Source organism: Monodon monoceros, unplaced genomic scaffold (genome assembly GCF_005190385.1).
Source record: "Monodon monoceros isolate NGI ecotype Baffin Bay Population unplaced genomic scaffold, NGI_Narwhal_1 Super_Scaffold_2, whole genome shotgun sequence".
NCBI lineage: Eukaryota > Metazoa > Chordata > Mammalia > Artiodactyla > Monodontidae > Monodon > Monodon monoceros.
The window spans coordinates 54,343,279-54,367,420 of NW_021703776.1; the positions used below are offsets into that span (position 1 = coordinate 54,343,279).

Consider the following 24,142-nt stretch of genomic DNA (forward strand, 5'->3'; position numbering starts at 1 on the left):
AAGTCAGACCTCAAAGCCAGCTAATACCACCATGCCTCTCATCCTCATCATCCTTGTATAAATGCAAGCTCCCAGGGGCTTAATCTTCAATCCTCCCTTCTCTGTGCTTCCTCTCCAAAGACTGCTTTGCCAGGGCTGCTCACTTTCCCCGTCATTTCCACTATGTTTTGAAATCCTTTGTTCCACCCCCAGATAAGCTCTTCTACATCCTTCCATGTTTTTCCCACAGCTAGGAGTCATCCCAGACCCGTTCCTCATTCCCCACATCCAGACACAAAATCTAGAAGACCATGTCATCTCAACATCTTTCAAACCTGTCCATTCTTCTAATCCCTGTTGTTATTGCCTTAATTCAAACCCTTAGGATCTGTCCCCTGGAAAGGCTGCATGGTACAGAAATGAATACACAAATGATTTGGTATCAGAGAGACTTGTTCTTGACTCACATCCACTGCTTATTAATGGCCTGACGCTGGAACAATAACTTGACATTTCTGAGGCTTCCTCCTCTTTAAAATGGGAATCGGCTCCATCTCGCAGGCATGCCTTGTGGGTTAATAAGATAGCTTAACATGCTGCTCCACCCACTAGGTCTTCAACAAATATGGGTTTCCTTCCCTACTCAATCTTTAGTTCTTTGATTTTGATCAGTGTTTGTTCATGGGTCCCCTGTTCTCCAAAATAACATCCACACTATCACCAGAGAAGCCTTCCTGAACCAGAAATCTGAATTTTTTTTTAAAGCAGTTAGGGTCTTAGCATTGCTGGCAGGACAAAGCCACAGCAGAGGTGCTCCAGACACTGTCCTCCATCTGCCTTTACAGGCTCATCTCCTTTGTTTCCCCCTCTAGATGCTTCCTGAAGTGGGCACACTCTTCATAACACCCCCAGCAGTTTCCTGACTTCCCAAGTCTGGTCCCCATGGCAAGTATCCTTCTCTTTCCCCAACCCTGTTCACCTGACAGCTCCTTGCTATTTATTCCTTAAGCCCCACCTTAAGCATCTTAAGAAATTTTCTCTGAATTATTTACATAATTGATCTTACCTCCTTCTTTTAAATCACTACTATGCTTCATATAAAACGTGATTACACCCTTTATAACATGGTAGTATCTTAATTATTTGTATGTCCATTTTTCTTCCAGACTCTGAGGTCATTGAGAATTGAGATCACATACTGGGTATCTTTATAGAGCCAACACCTAACAAATAGAACCATTAACTTCAACTCTTCTAGACCTCCTCACACTTTGTATTGCATATATTAAAGTGAACTCACATCACACAATTAATATAACTCTTTTGCTATGATATTTTGAAAGGATTTTATAATTTTGCTTTTAAAATTATTTAGCTACAGATGAGTGGTTTAATTCTCAAAGGGCAATAATTTCTATGCAATCATTAAGCATAATCATAATTCTCCCAAAGTGGGAAATCTGACCTAGAAATTACTTTTAAATATAATGAAACACTAAATGAACAATAATATTTTGCAGATATTTAATAAAATACTTATTTTACATTTTGTCATGTTTTTTCTTTTCATTTTTTTGGAACCAGTAGTGAACTTTTTCAGATCTCAAATATTTCCATACTGCTGAAAAATTTGTGGGCCAAAAGGACTGTTCTTATGGTACGTAATCAACACAGTACTTCTGCCAATACATACTAGGTATTAAATAAAGAATAAGTATTTTGGTGAATTAATAAATACCTCTGTGGCCTTTTTTATTTTTTGCTACCACTTAGTTAGCCTTTGCCATGTGCCTGGCCCTGTGCTGTTATTCATATATATATTAACTCAATTGATGCTCACCATTATCTCCATTTTTATAGATGGAAGCACTTGATCCCTAAGGATATCAAGGAACTTATCTACTTGGTGCCTTGATGGCAGAGCCAAGATTCACTCTAAGGCCATGTCTCAACCACTACACTATATCATGTTTAAAAATTAGAGTACTATATCACTCTAAGGCCATGTCTCAACCACTGCACTATATCATCTAAGGCCATGTTTCAACCACTATACTATATCAATCTGACTTACAGCTTCCTTGCCCATAAACTAAAGATAATTATATATTTCTCAAAATACACATATATCTTGAAAATGAAATGAAAAGCGACTAGCATAGTACTTAGAACATAGTTACTATACAATAAATAATTTAAATAGTTTGCTAGGGACTGAAAATAATTCTCCTGAGATAACAGTAGGAGTGCTCAGAACTCCTATTATGTGCTCCCGTAGCAGCTGGACTTTTCCTAAGGAGCACCTGTGTTGAATCTAATATATTTGCTTAACTGTCTCCCTGTCTAGACTATGAGCTCCATGAGGACAAGAACCACGCCTTCCTAGTCACCTTCATACTCAAGTTCCCAGCATATTATCTGACAGAAATATTAGCTACTTGAAATAAATATTAATTGAATTGGTTAATTTAGTAAGCACCTACTTGGTGCAGATAACTACCAGGAAAGGAGTAGAAATCGAGTCTTTTGCCAACAAGTAGCCTATACTCTAGTTGGGTTAAAAAAAATCATAGCACAGTATTTTCAAAGCAGTATGTACTCATAATTTGTATAGTAGCATCTCATAAGACCTTGCTGCTTTTTCTATTCACAGAATCCCATAAAGGATATAATATGAAAAACATTGTCATAATTCTGCTAATATTCTTGCTAATATTCTTTTAGCATACTAAGATATCGTTAAGATGTAAGAAGAGAACAAAAACACGTGAAGCCCATAATGATATGCAAATGATATTGATCTAATCAGTCATGTTTGCTGTCATAAAGAAGTCCACATGATTACAAAATATTTCACATATTGTGTGAACATTATTATAGACTACATCATCAACATCATTAAACACCCATCAGTGTGAAACACCCTGCTAGGTACCATGTAAAATGCTTTAATTAAACAAGTACAATCTCTACACTTTGAGAATCAAATTTACTCAAATAATCCTCTCTTAAAAAAAGTTCTCTGATACTTTTAAAGTATTAAATTTAAGGAATAATTTAAGCAACTGGATCCTATTTTATTGACACTTTCATTAATTTTCATAAATTATCAAGTGTACAAGGTAAATCCTAAAGAATATGGATTCAACCAAGCTTTCATTTGGCATTTATTAATTTAAACTAGGTCTGGTTATTTATATTTATACTGATTTTTATATAGTCTTTATATATGAGGACTCAAGACTTTGTCATGGATTTCAATTTTATTTCTAAATTTATCATTTGATTTTCAACTTATTTTATGGCATCCTTTTCTCCAAATAATGTCATGCAGTCACAGTTTTTAGTCTTTTGATACAGTTTCTGTCTTGCTGTAATGGTGTATTTTATTTTCATTCCTCATATGGTTTACTCTGTTAGATTTAAATCTTCAGTTCATCTGGAATTTATTTTTTGGAAGGTATTTTTAAAATGTTTTGCCAATTATCTTCACACCATTTTTTTCAAACTTTATCAGTTATAAGTAATAATTTTTGCATTCCCAAATTTCTATATATACGTGGATCTATTTCTTGACTCTTGGTTCCATTCATCTATCTATTCTTTCTCCAATGCTGTATGTTTAAATTACCATGGTCTTATATCTCAGTTTCTGGTATGACACATTTTTGTTGCTATCATGAACAGGACATGCCCTTTTTCAGTTTAATTTTCTATCTTGTTATTATATCTGTGGAAAACCAAGTTTTGATCAGATTTGACTATCTTTCAAGCCTTTCCTTTTAGTTCTGTTAGCTCTTTTAGTTGATTATCTTTGGTCATTTTTTTAAATTAATTAATTAATTTATTTATTTATGGCTGTGTTGGGTCTTCGTTTGTGCGAGGGCTTTCTCTAGTTGCAGCAAGTGGGGGCCACTCTTCATCGCGGTGCGTGGGCCTCTCACTGTCGCGGCCTCTCTTGCTGCAGAGCACAGGCTCCAGACGCGCAGGCTCCGTAGTTATGGCTCACGGGCCTAGTTGCTCCGCGGCTTGTGGGATCTTCCCAGACCAGATCTCGAACCCATGTACCCTGCATTGGCAGGCAGATTCTCAGCCACTGTGCCACCAGGGAAGCCCATCTTTGGTCATTTAAAGAGACAATTTCATCATCTGTAAATAATGATAACTTTGTCTCTCTCTTCCTGTATTAATACCAGATCTCTTTTCTTTTTTTTTCTCATTGCACTGGCTAGAACTTCCAGATAAATGTTTGACAATAGTAGATACAATGGAAAAATTTATCTTCTTTGAGAGGAAAGATAATCTAATTAAAAGCATTCTTGGGCTTCCCTGGTGGCGCAGTGGTTGAGAGTCCGCCTGCCGATGCAGGGGACGCGGGTTCGTGCCCCGGTCCGGGAAGATCCCACATGCCGCGGAGTGGCTGGGCCCGTGAGCCACGGCTGCTGAGCCTGCGCGTCCGGAGCCTGTGCTCCACAATGGGAGAGGCTACAACAGTGAGAGGCCTGCGTAAAGCAAAAAAAAAAAAAAAGCATTCTTAGCTCTTAATTATGCACTAAAGATAATTAGCAAATGGCCATGTGCTCTTCTACAACTATTGTGAAAATAATAGTAGTCATAATACTCTCTAATACTCTAATACATAATACTCTCTTCTCTGAGCAAGCAACTGTATCAGGCATTTCATAGGTTTAATTCATAATCCTTAAAACATCCTGCAAGTTAGGCCTATTACACCCATTTTGCAGAAGAGGAAAGGAAAGTTCTCAGCTACTGAATAACTTACCCAAGCTTACCCAGCTCATAAGTAGTGAATTCAGAAATATAACATAGAGCTTTCTAATTCTAAACTCTTCTTTTGTACCATATTATCTGCATTATATAAATAGCATAATGACTTAATTCTGAAATATGTAAATGGAAATATTTGATTGGGCAATTGGTGTAGGTTGCAATGATACACTTCAATATATTTTAAGTAAGTATTCATGTTGTGAGAATTATATATTGACTTAGAATGAGATAAATTATAATCATCACTTCTTAGTTTTAAAAAAATTGAAATGAGTTAACCTGATAAGTGTTAAGTACACACAATTAGTCAGTATCTTCATAATTTACCTAACTGTACCATATAAGCATATATTGATTGTATTGTGCCTTAACATTTAATAGATGCATAACTTCTCCCACAAACAGATTATGTATGTCAGAACTCTCAATAGAAACCCAACTCAAAAAGTGTCTCGTGAATTTATGTAACCAGAAACACCCAGAAGTAAGGCTGACCTCAGGCATGACTAAATCTTCCTTTTCTGAGTTTCTCCAAGTGTTGATTTGAGGAAAGAAAAAAAATTATCTTTCTCTTTGCTGTAATATATATTTTTTTAAATCCAAAATTTTCTTGATTTAGGTAATATGCTTACTTCTTGGACCAATCACTGAGAGGATGAAGTCCTCTGATTGGCCAGGCTTGGGTCACATGGCCACTCCTATGATTTGAGAGTGTGGGAAGCGTACCATGATTAGCAGCCCCACCAGAATCCAGTGCAATGAGTAGTGAGGGAGACATTTTCCCAAAGGAAGAGAGAGGAAGGAATACTGGTTAGATAAAAACAATAGGCATCCATCATCAATTGTAAGCTCTTCTAAATCAACCAAGTCTCTTTCACCTAGTTGTATTCCCTCATAGCAACACGCAAAGTGGTTATCCATGTAGATAGAAGACATTCACACAATGTAAATGCAGACAGACAAAATACACATGCAAATTATTGAATAGATTCAGAGTCAGCCATGAACCTCTGCCAAAACAATTGCATTAGCATATATGACTTGATTATGTTTTCTCCCTAAGGTAAAGAAACATATGATGTACGAATCAAAGCCTTTCCTGTGTCACCTGGTGGGTTCTCTGAAAGGTGGACTCTGAGACAGTTCAGTGTGTTCAGTACAGTAGGTATACTTGGATGAACACCTGTGAAAGGAAGGCAAGTAAGATTTGGCAGAGGGAGAAATCAATGTGGGACACAGGCCTGAATAACAGCCTCAGCTGTCCCCACGGTGGACTCTGGAGCTAAAATGGCCTCTCAGACTTGCTACCTGGGCTGAAGTGGCTGGGCCTTTACATGTCCCTGCTCCATCTGTCATTTAATGTGGACCAACCTGTGAAGGGCTTGGGGCACATCTTTGGGCATGTGCGTTTTCTGCAGCTGACGTGATCCCCAAAGGACTGACAGCTGGAGTTCTTCTGACAGCTCTCCTGCAGCTGGGGCAACAAGTCTTTCCTTAAAAGCAGATTTAGGGAGTGCATCTCTACAGCCATCATGTTTTCTAAGGAAATTGAAGTTAACTGACAATGAGGAAAAAAACTAGAGTAATAATTTTTGCAGTGCTCTACTGTAGATAATTTATATAAGTTGTCTTTTAAAAGTATTTCATTTACTCTTAATGTTATTCTTTCCTGGTAGGGAAGTGGATTTACACATAGTGAAGCTGAACTGATGCTCTCTATTCCTTTTTCACTTAGTAAGTCCCCGTGCTACAAAACTATGTCACTGCAATGTGTTGACAGCTAAATAATGACCGTGTACTACTAAATGAGTAAAAGAAACTCTTTTCTTACTCTTTTAAAATGTATTTTTTATTTACTATTTTGTTTATCACTTTTTTATTTCTTGAAAGACAAGTTCAGAAAAAATGTGCACTTTTCTATAATATAGTTCTACTGTAACAAAAACTACAAACATAGCTTTTCCACAAATCCTACATTGTTAAAATATGCAGTAAGTTTGAAAATCATGGTGATGAGTCTGAGTTAAGTAACATGTTATGGAGAACCCTTAATTGTGGTGACTTGCACTGTAATTCATTCCGGTTGAATTGACCTGGGAGTTACAAAGCACTCTGTGGATGAAGTGTGGGAATGAGCAGGAGCTTTGCACTTGAACTGACTTGAACACTTCATAGTTATGGAGCCTTGGGCAGGTTAATTTAACCCCTCTTCACTTGTTTCCTCATTTGTAAAGTGGCTATGAAAATAATGACTCAAATAGGATTTAAAGGACATAAAACACTGCCACATAGGCATGAGCGCAATAGATAATTGTCATTATTCATTATTATTACCAAAGCAGGATTTTTAAAAGACCTGGTCTTTCATATTTATAAACAGCTGATATTTTCCATCGAGTTCTTGGATTTTTTTTTTTTAACAGACAAAACAGTTTGCCCTGACTATCCCCCCCCCACACCACACACACACTACTTCATCTTTATTCCCAGTCCCCTGATGCTGATCATGTTTCATTCATTTGTGTAACAAAAGTGTCTTAAGGGCCTACTATGCGCTCTCTTCACTTGGTTTTGCCCTCAAGTCTGCCCTCCAGTATTCTGGAGGAGCATCAGACTCAGAGAGTTTTACCCCTTGCTTCTGTGCTTAATGGCTATTCAGACACTCTTTTTTACTATAATGCCATAAGACTCCTCATAAAGACCTCTGCCCTCCAGGACTTCTTGCCTCTCTGCCTATCCAATGAACCTAGACACCATATTGACACCATATATATTCACAGTCCTTAACTTTTTTTCTGTTTTCATATATTTTATTTATTTTTTACATCTTTATTGGAGTATAATTGCTTTACAATGGTGTGTTAGTTTCTGCTTTGTAACAAAGTGAATCAGTTATACACATACATACGTTCTCATATCTCTTCCCTCTTGCGTCTCCCTCCCACCCTCCCTATCCCACCCCTCCAGGCGGTCACAAAGCACCTAGCTGATCTTCCTGTGCTATGCGGCTGCTTCCCACTAGCTATCTATTTTACATTTGGTAGTGTATATATGTCCATGCCTCTCTCTCGCTTTGTCCCAGCTTACCCTTCCCCCTCCCCATTGTTTTCATATATTTTTAAATCTACTTTTGATGCCTGAGTAGAACTATTATTTTTTTTAGCTCGTATATAAATAGGAGAGCTGGAATTTGGAAGGCAGTTTGAAATGAGACTCCCAAAGGGTTAATTAGATATAGCAGCTGGCTGCTGTCTGTTAAACTCAAGTAGCTCAATTAGGGTCCCTGCCTGAAATCTGATTGCCCTTGGAAGAGCTTCTCAGCTGTAGCTTGTATATTCAAGAGCAAGAGTTCACTTCTAATTAGCAACATTTTTTCCCACTTAATTATCTTTAATTTTAGAAGTCCACCAACTAACAACTTTATCTGTTTCAATAAATGAGCCCCCACTATGAGTAGCATTTTGCCAAGCATTCCTGTACACAGCACCCTGGATTCTTATCTGCAAGTAAGTAGGAGATGGGGCTGGCAGTTGTGGTGAAAAGAGTGTTAAGATAAATATTCAAAAACAAATGATGCTATTGTGAAGCAGAATAGATAAAGGAGTGTAAGAGATAAAATGTTACTGGAATTCAAATGAAAACAGTTGCCTCTGTTTAAGGTGGAGCAGATAAATTGTAGTGGAAAAGGAGGATGTGAGATGGGCATAAAAGCTTGGATTTGGGCCAGCAGAGATGGGAAAGGCATTCCTGCCAAAACAGAGGGGTGGAAATGTAAAGGTGCAAGATATGACTGATGTGTAATATCCCCACATGGGGGCAGGGGAGTCTTGAAAATTGTTGTGAATGACCTTGTGAATAGAGTCCCATAGGCAGTGAGGAGGCAGGGATGATATGACTGACATCTGGCATTCAGATGCACATGGGACTGGGCAAGGAGACTTTCTGTAGGGCCAGAGGAAATGAACAAGAGAACCCACTCCTATGAATGACATTGAAAAGGCAAATTTCAAGGGACCTGGGTGCAGGCTGTATCTGCTAGGGAGAGGGTAAGAGAGGCACAAGGGAAACCTGCAGGAGGGATAGAGCAGGGGGGTAGAAGTAATACATTTTATTTTAGACGTTAATTTGAGCTGTGAATGGGTTATCCAGATGGAGATATTCAACAGGAAGTTGAAAACATGCCTCAGGGGAGAGTAGAACTGTAGATACAGATGTGGAAGCACTGAAGATAGAACCCTAAGGGTCCATGAGATTCTTGAGAGAAACAGTGATCTCTTCTGTGTCTACACTTTCTCCCTCAAAAATCTCTTCCATTCTTAAGTGGAACATTTTCATTTAGGAAGTAGGAGAAGATGACACAAGTTAAGAGGGCAGAGAAGGAATAATCAGAGAAGTAGAAGGCGGTCCTGGGTCGTAAAGTGTCAGGGAAATAGAAGGAAAGGAGAGGTTTAAAAGGTGGAGAGGCTAACCTCCTCAGACACCGCAGAGAAGTTGGATTGCTTGAACACTAAGCAAAGACGCACCCCGCCACGATTCCATCGTGTCTGGTTAAGACTCCTGACATAGCATTTATCATGTGATTATTTAATTGTTTATTATTCTCCACCATTAGGTAAGGGTAATTTGGTATTGTTAATTATTTTATTACCAGCATTTACCACTGATACATGAGTGAATGAATGAACAAACACAGGAATGAAAATGTCAGTTGTGGCAGCAGTAAAGCGTAGTTTCAGTTGAGAGGTGGGTGTGGAAGCCACATTCCAATGCCTAAAGTAAATGAATGGTGGAAAGGACAGGGAGATCAACCAAGATATACACGCTGTTTTTAATTTTTGTAAGAAACAACAAGAAAAAAACCCCAAACATGCAAATTCTTACAACTGTTGGCTTTAATTGGGGTGACTGAAAAAAAATGAACTGCCCTTGTGTCAGGGAATGTTCTTTCTGGTGGGTAGGAGAAAGTGCTGCTAAGAATAACATTTCTGTTTATTTTGAGATTGTCTGTTAACCTAGTGGGACTTCAGAGAGATTTAGATTACAAGTAAGCCTCTGACAGATATCTATGAAAGCTAGATTAAAACAATAATACACAATCAACTGTGGTCCAAGGGCTTGTCAACCAGTGCCGGTTGGAATGCTCAGAGAATTGGAAACAGTGATCTTTAGGCAGCCAGGTGAGACTAATCTGGGGAAGCTTTAGGAAGGAGATAAATTTAAGTTGTTTTGAAAGGGGACTATTCTAGTCAATTGGCAGTCTTATAACACAGGATTAGGTATTTTAATTTGATTACTTGAGGTAATTTGGAGCCACCCCAATATTCTGAGAAGACTTGGTATAAAATATTGTTTTGAAGATGACTCATTTCAGTAGTTTTTAGCTCTGGCTGTATATTAGAATTACCTGGAGAGCTTTGAAAAATCCTGTTGCCTAGGCTATGGGGCAGAACGGTGAAACCTAGAGTTGGGACCTGGATGTCAGTGTTTTTTTTAATGTTTTCTATTTTTTTGTTGTTTTGTTTGTTTAAATTCTCTGGATGATTCCAATAAACAGCCCAAAGTGAGAAGTACTGCTCTAAGTGTAGAGAAAACTGCAAGCAAGCAAGAGAGAGACTAGAATTAGAAAGGTTAGCAAGGAGGCTGGAAATTGGTATCTGACCTAGCTTTGTGAACAGAGATAAAAGGGGTGAAGCTAAATAAAGTATTCTGGAGGAAAGGTTGGTTGGACTTTGTGGTGCATGTCAGTTGCAATTTTTCATAAAGCTATATTCCAGGAGCATCGCCGATCTTATTATGATGGATTAGTTGAAAAACAAACAGGTAGGACCTGCTAAGATTTGGGGCTTTTATTATTAGCAAAATTCTCAATTTCTGAAGTGCCAAAGCAACTCAGAAGAGAGAGAGAGAGAAAAAAAATCGTATTGAAAGGATAGAAGATTTTGTTTATATTTGAAGGCAGAAATAAAGCCAATGATAGATGCTCTGGAATTAAGAACCAAAATTCAGACTTTAAATTGAGTTACAGTTAGTAGAGAAATTGGTCTGTGGCAAAATTATGATCCTTTTAGAGTAACCTTGAAGAAAATGAAAAGCCAAACCATTAAGGACACTAAAAGAAGGATTCCCCATCGTTTTCAATCATAACATTCCACTTTCTTGGAACAAAGAATTTGTAAGAGGTATGGGAAATGGATGGGTAGTGTATCAGAAATGATGACCTCTCAGAAAGGTGGGCTGGCAAGCAATGATGAGAATTCCAAAGTTCATATTAGATCACTTTAAATTTATTCTGGCATGTCCCACCTTTAAAGTTTAGAGGAAGGGCAGAATGTCATAAAGTGGCACTATTGTTTATAAAAGGTAGTGTTTTATAATATATTGTATTTGATAAAATATAGGCACTGAAAGAGAAACTTCACTGCCAAGAGCATCCTGAAAACAAGCAATTGAAGGCAGGTGTGGAGCAATACCATTTTTTTCTGGCTCTGAGGATGAGTCTGAGTCTTACAAGCATGGTAAGTCTCCATGTAATAGCTGTCATTAATTAAAGAACAGACTTGGAACTGTAAATGAAAGGTAATTGTTCCTATATTCCTGCTCCCAAATGCTGGGTCCCTGGTACATACAGGGATAAGGGAGTTGGCTAGGACTGGTCCCAGCTGTAAGTCAGGGAGGACTACGTGTTGTGATTTGAGGGGCAGAGACTCCCCTATCTCTCCCTCCCCAAAGCTTCCTCAGTAAACTTCATCCTATTTTCAGGGACTGGGGGTGGAGTAGAAGGTTAGTACCTTGCTTCCAGAAGACCCTCGAGAAAATAAAAGTGTACTGTGAGGGATCAGGAACACACCAGAAATGACACTCATCCCCTCTCCCTCAGAGGAGCTCAGGGCACTCCCTGGGTAGGAGGGGGTGTCCTGAGGTTGAGTGTCAGAAGGAAGAAGAGAATCGAAGTCGGCAGGTCTGGGTAGGGTGCAGCAGGGATGAGCCATCGGGTCTCCCGTGGGAAGCCAATGGGTCTGGGAAGCAAGGAGGAGGAAAAGGAAGACCTGAAAGTTTTGCTGATTCTCTGAGAGGAGAAACCTCATTCTTCCCTTCTGCATTCGCCTTGCCTCACTCTTGGGCATGGGGCACTTGCTACTTCATTTCATCCAGCTGGCCTGACTACAAGGGGGGGTGGGGCTCAACATGTGTCCACAGTTACTGTTTCCCTTAGTACATTCAGGTGTCCTTAAATGCTTCCAATTTCCCTTCCTCAGGTTTGCTGTTCCAGGAAAGAAGGTTCTAAATTAATAGGCTACAAACTCCCCCTGCATGTTGGTTTGCAAAATTAATGATACTAACGGAAAAGTAAATTAATCTTTGATGCTTGGTTGAGGCTAAGAGAAAAATCACTGTTTTGGGGGCTGGGCCTTCTTAATACGCCTCACCCAAAGTATTCTCTCCCTCCCTTCTGTGCTAACCACACTCAGAGATTGGGTGGCCGGGAGCTGTGGGGGGCCAGGGGGGCTGTGGGGGGGACGGACACAGTACAGCTTGAAACTCCGTCTCTGAATCCAAAGGGCCACGTTGCAAACATTTATCAAATGCCTGGTTTATGCAGAACAGTGCAACTGTGCCCAAGAGAAGCCAGGAAAGGCTGCATAGAGGAAGCCACCTGACGTGATGTTCCTCCCATGTCAAGTTTTACTTGCACTTTCTACATTCACGGTTTGAAAAGACTGCAGTATACATTTTGTAAAAAGTAAAGAACACATTCATAGTTTCTTCAGTTTTCGGAAGAACAGCTTTGCTAAAAGCCCCCATCACAGGTCTGAGGGGTCACAGATCTCTTGGGATTAGGTAGATGTTAAGGGAATCAGAAGTTCTCTGATTGTCTTTCTGTGTTCTAGCCAGAGCCTCTGCTGCACTGCATTGCTCAGTTTCTTTCAACTGAAAAATTAAATCTGCGCTCCTGTCAAAACGTATCATCTGTACACCTGGTCACTCATCCCAGGTCACCAAGCTCTCGGCAGAGTCGAGGTGGAAAGGATAGCAGTCCCCACTTCCGAAGTGTGAGAAGGCCAGATGTTTGGGAGGATCTGAACAACTGGTGTCCCGGGAGTGTCCAGCAAAGCCGGCCCCGGGAGTTCCACGGGAGACCCAGGGCTATGAAAAGAGCTAGTGTCCATCCATTTCCTAGCGTGTGAATCAGCCGGGTTGGGCCTTCGGGAGAAAATTCGTGAAGGACATCGTCAGAGCTATAGAACCTGCCGAATACACGTCAGAACCAGGGGTGTGAGTGTGAAGGGGGAGGGGGGAGATTTTCAGAGGCTTTTTTTCGAGGTCTATTTATCCTTTGTGCCCCACGACTAGTGGGCTCTTAGAACGTAACTCTTGGTAAGGGCCGGGAGGAGCCTCTTTCGAAAACGCCCAGGGGGGAGTATCTTGCTCATCAATAAATGCTGAACGACAACGGCAATTTCGGTCTGGAAGACCTGGCGCGGATTGGGTCTGGTGACCCTCTCGCGGGCGCGGCTCGGGGCCAGGACCGTGGAGACCCAGGAGAGGCGGCGGGGCGCGGCCGGCGAACCTGGCCGGGACGCCGCCGTCTGCGGGCGCTCGGAGGGGGCTCCACCTGGTCGCCGCGCCGCGGCCGGAGGGGCGGGGCCCGGCTTCCCCGAGGCGGCGGCGCCTCCTCGCTCCCGAGCGCGCACTCCCCGGCGTCCGGCGCACGCGCGAGGCCGGGAGAGAGAGCGCCGCGGCGGCGGCGGCGGCGGGAGCGGGAGGGGGAGGAGGAGGAGGCGTTGGCGGAGGCGGAGGAGAAGGGCGGCTGAGGGGAGGCTGGCCGCGCGCGCGGTGGTGGCGGCGGCGCCGGCGACCTGAGCCGGGCGGAGTGGAGAGCGACGGAGGGGGCGGAGAGAGAGGGAGGCGGAGGGGAGTGAGAGCCGCATTTCCAGTTCCCAACTACGAGTCCCGAGTTTGTAGATGGGGCTGCTCGGCGGCGTCTGCGGCTGAGGAAGAGCAGCGGCGGCGGGAGGAGGGGAGCGACGGCGGCGCGGAGGAAGCCGAGGTGCGAGCCGGTGAGTTGCCGGGGCCCCCACGTCTCTCGGGTAACGGTCTAGCCGCGCGCCGAGCTGGCCGGGGGGCGCCCTGTTGCTTGCGGCTTCGCGCCACGCGGGGACCCCGGCCCGCCCCGCCCCCTCGGCACCTGGGCTCGGGCGGGCGGCGGGGGCGGCGGGGGCTGTTCGGCTCGTCTCGTGCGGGAGGGCGCGCTCTGCGGGGCCCCAGGTTTCCGGGCTGCGGGCTGGCCGGCCGAGCGCGGCAACGTGTCTGGCCCATGCTGCCGGCTGCCGCGCCCCGCTCTCCGCCCGCGCTCCCCGGCGCGGCCCGGGCGGGGGCAGGGCTGGGGCTGGGGGCGCGGGGCCCCCTCCGAGAGCCGGGCGCGGGCGCCTGCACCCTCTGCGGCGAGAGTGGCGTTAAAGCATGAATGGAGAGCCGCGCCGGGGACGGCGGTTGCCGTGACTGACACCTTTGGAGTCGGTGCCCAGTGGGGGCGACTCCGCCGGCCTCTGGCTGCCTCTCGAGCTCCGAGTTCTTGGGGGAGGAGGCTTTCGGCGAGTTCTGCTGCCACTTCCGAGGCACGAGACTCCAGTTGTTTGGCCAGAGTGGTTTTGGGCCGAGCACACGCTGCTCCGGAGGCGTTTGCGGCTGAGGCAGTGCTTTCCGATTCTGAGTACGTTGGTCTGGAACCAGAAAGGTGCTGGCTTTTTTTGTTTGTGGTTATTTTGGGGGTTTTTTTTTGGCTTTTTTGGCGGGGTGGAGGGCCAGGAGTGAGTCGATGGAGGGATCTCACGGTCGGCGTGATGACAGGATGTGGATTGGTTGGTGGGTGTTTTGGCAGAAGGACTTTTTAACACTTCCTTGGGAGTTTAGGCTCAATCTCCCCAGTTCCTTGGATTACGGCTCGAGATTACATCCATTCAACTTCCATCCGTTGGGGCACGTAAAAGGGGGGTGGGGGGCAGGCGAGGAAGGTAATTGAAGGCTGATGGGGAAGCTCAGAAAATTCTCCGCATTACTTGTAAACAGCCGGTTAAGGTCAAGCTAGCCACGTTTTACTCTTTTTCCATGCCTTTGGGGATGGTTGGAATTTTACTTTGTGCTTCCTGACTTGGTCTTCTTGTTATATGGCTCGGAACAGTGGAGGTGCGTTAAAATCGCTCTTCAATGGGAGTATGGTTTAGCAGCCATTCCTTCCAGTGAAATCTTTCAGATGGTCGTTGGGAAACTTCCGTATGCCGAATATTTTAGGAGAGGTAACACGCTGTTAACCAATGCGGAGATAGTTGCAGTACGCAGGTGTAACAACAGACCTCACGGTATTATTGTATTAGGCCTGATTATAGTCATGTCTTCTGAGGCCTGATTACAGTAAACAAAGAACTTTTGTGGATTGTGTCATTTTTGAGGTCATCTGTATCTGAAATCTATCATGTATTTAAATTCATGTTTAAATAGACGTTTGCACAATGTATTACTCTTTAAGGTCTATGCTTCTTTTAGTTTAGACTAGGGTTACATAATATACAAGTGGCAACATTTTTAATAGCTCTGTTTTTGTCCTATAGAGATTGCACACTAAATATTTTTATGCAAAAAAACAAAAACAATTCCGGGATGTCTGTGTGTGTCATTTTCTAATTGATGCCACTCAGTTGCTTTTCCACTTGGAATTTCAAAATGAACTTTTTCTTTTTTTTACATTCTAAATTAAATGAACACTAGAAAAATTAGGGGCTTAAGCAAGTCTGGTAGCTCTATATAAGACAGCGTCATTTTTTGTTGTTCTGTAGGCCAACTGTTGGATTTTTTTTTTAAACGAATCATATTTTTCTTAAACATTCATGGGAGCAGTTTGCATTTTTCCTGAGTCTCATTTAAGGCTGAAATTGTTCCAGAAGACTACACAGCCTGCTTCTCTTCCTCCTCCCCCCACCCCTTCTTTTTAGCTTGGGATAACCAAGAAAATCATAATTGTGAGACTCCGTGTATGTTATCTATATTCTGCTTTTAAAACTGAAGTTGTTTGAGTATTTACCATCCCTTTATATACTTTACCATTTAATGATAGATGGTGAGCAGAAGACAACTGAGATTTTAATTAAATGCCCTTCACTTTTTTGACATCCAAGCTTTGTTTAAAGTAACATCAGAAAATTATTACAAGTTACAAATAATACAGGGTTAGTGCCGGTCAAAGGCTACCTAATTATAAAAACACCAAGAAAATAAATATTAAAAGAGGGAAGAGGAGCCATTTGTACTTTTTATGTCACTCGCTGTATTATAAATTACCTAGTTCTAGGTGGTTTTTTTTTTTTTTTTTTAGGTGGTTTTTTAAACAGAGTGTCTTGCAAATTAGACATTAGGTTTTTAGCACTGGTTATAATTTTCTTTAACAAGGTGGTTCATTTGGTAAGTGACTAAATTTGTATCAGAACATCACTTCAGGTAGATGTAGTTAACTTGCAAGGGATGTGCTCGTATTTATTTCTGGAGGAATGAACACCTGCCCGTTAGATAAAACAAATACTGGGCTGAGGATATCATTAAATTATTCCTAAAAAATTGTACTGAGAAAAAAGAACCTATAGATTCTTTCCTTCCAAAAATAGTGTTCACATTTATGATAGCATAAGAGCAGAAAAGCATACGAGGTCTCTTCACTGATATGGTGCTAGTATTGAAGATTTGATTTCTTCATTGTAGTTACCGGATTCTGCATAGATTACTTTTGGTCAGTCTCACAGAAGCTGCGATCATTTCCCAACTCTTCCTGTTATTTGTATGTGAGACCACTGGGGGGAGACTTTACAATTTAGGTTGACCGTATCCCTCCCTCCCATACACCGCTACTAATCATCCCTGAGCACTTTGCCAAACTGCTGCAAATGTGTTGAGGAGGATGCCCTCAGAATCAAGTCTTGATCAAGGTGTCTAAATGACTTTTATTTCTTTAACTCACACCACACTCAAAAAGTACCTCTCTTTAAAGATTGTGTTATTAACAGTCTTCTTTTTGGTTACGTGGGCTAACTAAATATCTAACATAGTGAAAGATGAGATTCATGAATACATTAGAGCTTTCAAAGATCTGACTTTACTGATATTAATCTTAGAAGCAGTGCAGGTTTAATTACTTGCTTTGCGTATATAGATATTAGTTGTCCGGAAAGATCTGGAGAGAACACCATCTTATGTGAGCTGTACTGTATCCAAACCTCTTAAAGCTGATTGTTCTCCTAATTTAAAAAGCTTTCAGGGGAAAAGATATTGAAGCATCCTTTGTACCTAATTTTTATCACATAGGGGAAGTTCTTCCTTTATCATAGTAATAGAGATAAGATCGAAACCCACAACTTTGTTGACCATTAAGCTGTAGCTATTCTCAAGAGGTACAATAAAGTCAAAGAAGTCTAGTTTCCAGTTTTCTCTTCTGACAATATTTAACTTTGTTAACGTCCAATTCAATAATAGTGAACTCAGCAAAGGATGTTATTTTTATAGTAGTTTAGAAAGGACTTAAGTTTTTAAGTTCTTCTTTAAGACCTTTGTGCAATCTTGATCATAGTATTCATTCACAGTATAATAAGTAGTACAGAATTTGAAGTAGTTTCTACCATCTTTCCTAGTTTCTTCTTTTTTAAGATGGCTTTGCATTTTTTTCTTAAAACATTTCATAATCCTCCAGAAGAGATATTTTCTGCTTAGGAAATGCTCATTCCTAGCTAACCTCAACATTGTGTTTAATACTTGGGTAGTAGTTTCTAAAGGTCTGTAAAGTTATCACTGATGCAAAGCAAAATGAGAATTAAAGACAATGTAGTGAGTTTTTCATAAAGCTGAAGTTATTTTCAAATCCTTTCCTCTGCCTACTAGTTCCTATACATGGCCTGATTCCTACTTACTTTACCAACTTACACTTTTTCCTCTTAGATCAATTAGTCCATTACCACTTCTTTATCATTCCCCCTTGTTCACTATATTCCACCTACACTGCCCTTCTTTTTTTCCCTCAGAAATGTCATGGCTTGTTCCTGACTTAGGTCTGTTCCCTCTGCCTGGAATTCTCATCCTAAAGCATGACACAACTGGCTCCTCATCATTTCAGGTTTCAGTTCAATTACGTTCTCAGGTGAGCATTATTATCTAACCACCCTGTCAGAATGGCACCATCCTCATTTCCCTGTATCCCATTACTTAAATTTTTTTCTGCAAACTGTTTATCATATCTGAAATTGTATTTTTATTTTATTATCTGTATACTCTCACTATAATGCAAGGTCCATTAGAACAGTGATTTTTTTCTCTTGTTTAACAGTATATGTCAAGAACTTAGGTTTGTTCCTGGCACACAGGTGTCATTAAACATAAACCTTTCTTTAAAATTTGAGGTTCTATCCCTCCTGAGGCTTTGGTGTTAAAATGTTCCTTTATGAAATGATTTGAGTAGATGATAGTTGTAGTAAGTAGGCCACTTTTGGCTGTAAGTAATAGAAATCCATTCTAACTGGTATGAACAAAAAGTGAGATATACTGTAAAGATGCAGGAGTGCCTAAAGGAATCCAAGGGTTCAGACTCTGGGACTCCAGTGCCAGCAGGATACACTTCATCTCTTATCTTTACTCTTCACTGTGCATTTGCTTCACGTCTTCTAATGCTGTAGAGGACCACTTCCTAGTCCTCGTAATAGATGGCCACCAGCAGTTCCTAAATGTTCCCTGCACCAGCCCAGACAACAGGAAACAGATTCATCCAGCACCCATCCCTCCCCTGTTCAGCAAACTATACCATGTTATTAGAACCTGCTTGTACTTGCTGTAATCATGTGAAATAGGATTGGGCAGTCAACCCGAATAGGTGCCGCAGTAATAATTCATTTTCACCCTTAACCCCCCCCAAAAGGCTGGTCTCCCCTCTTTTAAATTTTGCTGCTATATGTAGTTGGAAGATTTGAAAAGCACTGTCCTGGGTTTATATAAAAGAAATGTCCTTTTATGGAAGGAATTTACCATTTGGTTGAGGATAATATATACATGAAGGAAAGAAAGTGGCAGGAACTGAGGAAAATATTTGCAACTTGTATAACAGACAAAAAGCTAACTTCCTTAATATATGAAGAGTACCTGCAAATTGATAAGAAAAAGACCAACCATAAAGTGGGCAAAGATCATGAACAGATAATTCACAGAAAAGGAAATTCAGATCGTTCTTAAACATATATATCAAGATATTCAACCTCACACACAATATAAATATCAAAAATTTAAACTATGAGATACTATTTTCACCTATTAGATTGACAGATCAAAAAAGTTTGATAGTACATTTAAAAATTTTTTATTTTATATCGGAGTATAGTTGATTAACAATGTTGTGTTAGTTTCAGGTGTACACAGATTCAGTTGTACATATACATGTATCCCTTTTCAAATTCTTTTCCCATTTAGGTTATTACAGAGTATTGAGCAGAGTTCCCTGTGCTATACAGTAGGTCCTTGTTGGTTATCTGATAGTACTTTTTTTTTTTTTGCTGTACGCGGGCCTCTCACTGTTGTGGCCTCTCCCGTTGTGGAGCACAGGCTCCGGCCACGCAGGCTCAGTGGCCATGGCTCACGGGCCCAGCCGCTCCGCTGCATGTGGAATCTTCCCGGACCGGGGCACGAACCCATGTCCCCTGCATCGGCAGGCAGACTCTCAACCACTGCGCCACCAGGGAAGCCCCTCTGATAGTACTTTTGAAGAGGAGAGAGACTAACAGATGTTCTCACGCATTGCTGGTGGAAGTATATATCAATAGAATTTGATGTGATTGAAATTTCTGAAGATTACTAAGGTAAAAAGAACTACCTGGGAGTATGTATAAATTGGTGTAGCTTTTTATGGGAGAGGAAAGAACTAACTTATTTACCTGAACACTAACTTGTGTTGCTTTATTTTTGGCTTTAATCATGAAATAAACCCAGGCTAAGGTAAAGCCAGCAAGATTCTAAAAAACAAGGGCTTCCCTGGATGCAGGGGACATGGGTTCGTGCCCCGGTCCGGGAAGATCCCACATGCTGCGGAGCGGCTGGGCCCGTGAGCCATGGCCGCTGAGCCTGCACATCCGGAGCCTGTGCTCCACAACTGGAGAGGCCACAACAGTGAGAGGCCTGTGTACTGCAAAAAAAAAAAAAAAAAAAAAAGATTCCACACACACACCCCCCGCCCCCCAACACACACACAAAGGAGATTTTTTTTTAAGGATCATATTCAGTTCCCCTTCCCAGATCTCCTTTTCTTCTACTCTAGTACTGGTGAAGTTTGTGTCTAAATCACTGAGATTTCCATATACTTTGTATCTTTTCAGAGCCTTGTACTTTGTAGCTACTTAGTAACACTTAAGTAAAGATTGAAGTGAACAGGGCTTAGCTTATTGGCTTTTTATAGGCACTTTATAATTTTATGCTTTTGGAAATCTTTTGTAAAAAATGATTTATAATTTCACTTAATATATGTACTTCAGATTTTATTACAATAAATGGTCATAGAACACTTTTATAAGTTTATTATATAATATATTAATGGAACTTTTACATGGTTACTTTGTTCTATGAAATATTGTTAGATCTTAGTTGGGTGGGAAAAATGTTGTGGAAAGATGGGGGAGGGCAGCTGAAATTCATGGACCTTTTCTAGAAAAATTTGTGAGAAAGCGTGAGGAAGATGACTGAGCAGATCGGGGCCACATGCTTAGGAAAGGAAAAGTAAAGAGTGAGGGATTTATAGAAAGTATGTGGTGGAACCCAGAGGGGCTACATCTTGGGAGAAGTTTTAACCTAGGAAAGTGCTGTTGATTTAGTTGAATGCATACTTTGAGGATACATTATATCCTTCATGAGACTTTAATTCTGTAGGTCTTTTGCCATGAATTGGCTCTGATACAGGGGTTCTCTACCTGAGTGGGTATCAGAATCCTTTAGAGTTATCTCACACCAAAGGATTCTAACTTAGTAGGTCTGGAGTGGGGCCAGAGCATGTTTATATTTTTTAAACCCCCAAGAGCCAATATTTGTAAAATAATACATCCTGTAAAATATTATTTTTAACGACTGAATCAGTCAGCATAGCTTTTATGGTCCTTTACCATTTAGATAACTAACCTCAGAAGGTCTGTCTCACCTTGGTCTCTACTTTAGCCAGATTGATAGCTCTACAAGCATCTACTTGATTTCGATTGCTTTGCTCACTTTCATGCTTTCCCCTTCTTTGCCCCCTTATTTCTTCTCTGCTAATAAATGTTTAAGCTTGCCTCCCCCAAGAAGCTGTCTTTGGCTGGCCTCATCCACCATTTATCTTTTCAGTGTAGGACAAATTATAACGTAACACTGACATAGCTGGAAGGTACACATCATATGAGGGGCTGATTCATGTGTTTTCCCTCCTGAGTCTTGTGTATGTATTCCCCTGTTTTACTGTTTGAACATCCTTATTTTTTCCTCTTGCTACCAAGAGCTTGGAGCTTAGACAGAGTTGGCTTAGTATCAATAATGGCATTAACAATATATTTGAATGCTTACTATGTTTCAGGAGCTTTGCTAAGTGTTCTCCACACATTATCTCATTTGCTCATCAACAGTTTTTTAAAAATCAAAAACCCTTTTCTGATTGAGTTAGTTTCCTGTGGCTGCTGTAACAAATTGCCACAAACTTGGTGGCTCAAAACAAAAGAAGTTTATTCTCTCACAGTTTTGGAGGCCAGACGTCTGAAATCAGTATCATTGGGTCAAAACAGGGTGCTCCCTGCAAAAGCTCAAGAAAAGACTATGTCCCCTGCTTCTTCTACAGTTGCTGGTGGTGCCAGAATTCCTTGGCTTGTGGGTGCATCACTCCAGTCTTCAAGGGCAGAATTGCAAATCTCCCTCAGCTCTGTTCTTCTCATCACATTTTCCTGTGTGGGAGAGAAGGAGAACTCTCTCCTTGCCTCTCTCTTATAAGGACACATATGAGGCCCCCCCTATTGTTCCAGGATAATCTCCCCATCACAGGATCCTTAATCACAGCTTCAAAGATCCCTTTTGCAAATAAGGTAACATTCACAGGTTCCAAGGACTAAGACATGGATATCTTTTGACTGGAGCTCTGGGTCAACATTCTTATATAAACTTGTGTATTATCAGAGATCCTAACTTAGGAGCAAAAACTTAAAAGTTTGTGAAGGAATCTGAGTGTAGGATCCTTGTAGTGTTTTGTGACTCCTGGATTGTTTATAGCTGTCTTGCTTACACTTAATTATACAACAATTTGGATTTTTTGTTTTCTTGTTTTGTCACTTGCTTTCTTTGGGTCTTTCCAAAGCATTCAACTTGGTTTTCATATGAAGAATAGTATAACTCTCATGGTCTTGTATCAAATACAACGTATATATATATATATATGATGTGTGTGTGCGTGCACATGTGTACGTGTATAAAGAAATCCAATTTTGTACAGAAAAGAATGGCTCTCTAAGATATTGCAAGTTCATCTTCCAGTTGTAGCTCATTTAAATAGCTTCTCATCTGGTGATACGGTGAGAGCTAATGTCACAGTTACTTCCAGATTTTAGGAAGTTTTAGAAAATTTTAATACTGTAATGACAGTTTATAAATTACTTTATTGCTGTTACCATCTTAATGCTTGAGTTACTTTTCATTAACTGTAACAAATATTATTTGGGGTTTTGCTTACTAGCAAAACATTTTCACTGTTTCTTATATAGTGAAATGATACAGTTTCTTGAAACTGGGTACTTTATTATTTTTTTACTCAGCAAGGCAAGATAGTTAGCGATATGGGTTGTAATTCCAGTTTTTCCAACTTCCAGCTCTTTTACTTTGTTCAGGACACAGAGCTTTGTGTGGTATAAACAATACACTTGCTGGCAGAGATTCTGGTGTTACTACTAAACTCAATATACCTTATCTCTAAAATAGGGATTATAACATCTACTTTATAGGGTTGGTGTAAGATTTTAATTGGATAATATATGTAAAGTGTCTAGCACAGAGTCTGGTACAGTAAATATCAGTATCCTTTTCTTCTCTTACTGTTTGGTACAGTGTTACGTGTACAGTGGATAATATTTGTTGAACAAATATGTCTTCAGTGCCTTTGCTTGATTCATACTTTCACTTTTTTCTTTCCAGTGTAAGAGCTATGTCTGTTAGTAAATATTTTTTAAAAGAACTTTGCTTTTAAAGTAGTCCAGTAAGTTATGTGCTGTTGACTAAAGTTAATAAGTCTTATTTTTATATGACATTTCAGTGTGTTTACAAAGGCAAGTTAAATATTGGGTGGAAAGATGACTATGTAACCTCAAAAATTCCTTCCAACGTAATCTAAAATTTTTATAAAATTCACACAATCCTGAGTTTTACTCCTGCTTTCCCCCTAAAATCTAAAGAAGTAAGTAGTGTTTGAAAATGTAGCACTTTGTTTGGAATGAAGAAAATGACCATACTTATAATATGTTCATAATGGTCCATTTATCATATAATAGGAATTCTTTAGTATTTGGAATGAATGTTGCTGTCTTCAAGTGGATTTGTCTTTTTATTTTACCTTGAATATGTATTTTTATATGCATACAATAAAATGTTTTACGGGAAGTTTCATTTTACATAAAACTATTTGCCTTTTTATTCATCTATTAAATATCCTGTCTGGGACTTTGGTATAAGAAACTTGGGTAGCTGAGTTAAAGAAATGTAATTCATTGAAGTTGCTTATTTTAGAAAGTAAATGATGGTCATGCGTAATTTTATATAAGTTGATTCAGATGGTTTTTTTTGTGGTTTTTTTTTGTTTGTTTTTTTGCGGTACGCGGGCCTCTCACTGTTGTGGTGGTCTCTCCCGTTGCGGAGCACAGGCTCCGGACACGCAGGCTCAGCGGCCATGGCTCACGGGCCCAGCCGCTCCGCGGCATGTGGGATCTTCCCAGACTGGGTCGCGAACCCGCGTCCCCTGCATCGGCAGGCGGACTCTCAACCACTGCGCCACCAGGGAAGCCCCAGGCTAGATTTTTAAAAGAGAAATTTAAGCATTTCCAGATGGCAGAAAGCCCTCTTTTTCTAATACAGTATTGTCATTAAAATGATGTTTTAACATGATCTGTGTGATAGTCTTATGCTGAGTAGATTACAGCTAAGAAGAGAATAGTAGTAGAAGACTTGGCAGTGGTAATTTAAAGGTGAAGCAGCAAGAGCTTGGAAGACAGGTGGCAGAGAGAATGGGGAGTATAAGATGAATACAGGGAAATTGTGAATTCACTGTGGCTGATCAAATGGAATATAGAGGTATTTTTCAAGGTAG

General features: G+C 40.7%; 1 protein-coding gene across 10 annotated transcripts in view; it reads left to right on the top strand.

Annotated features, from left to right (window-relative positions):
- Nucleotides 1–13,568: 13,568 nt before the first annotated feature.
- The window catches only part of MPP6 (membrane palmitoylated protein 6), a 101,675-nt gene continuing 91,101 nt past the window's right edge, over nucleotides 13,569–24,142 (top strand). For 5 of the 10 annotated variants that reach the window (XM_029233236.1, XM_029233241.1, XM_029233234.1 and 2 more), the window contains exon 1: nucleotides 13,569–13,829. The gene's annotated coding sequence lies outside the window, so the exon portion shown is untranslated. Of the gene's footprint in view, nucleotides 13,830–14,217; nucleotides 14,507–24,142 lie in introns of those variants that run through there. The other 5 variants (XM_029233238.1, XM_029233244.1, XM_029233239.1 and 2 more) reach the window with 5 other exon arrangements.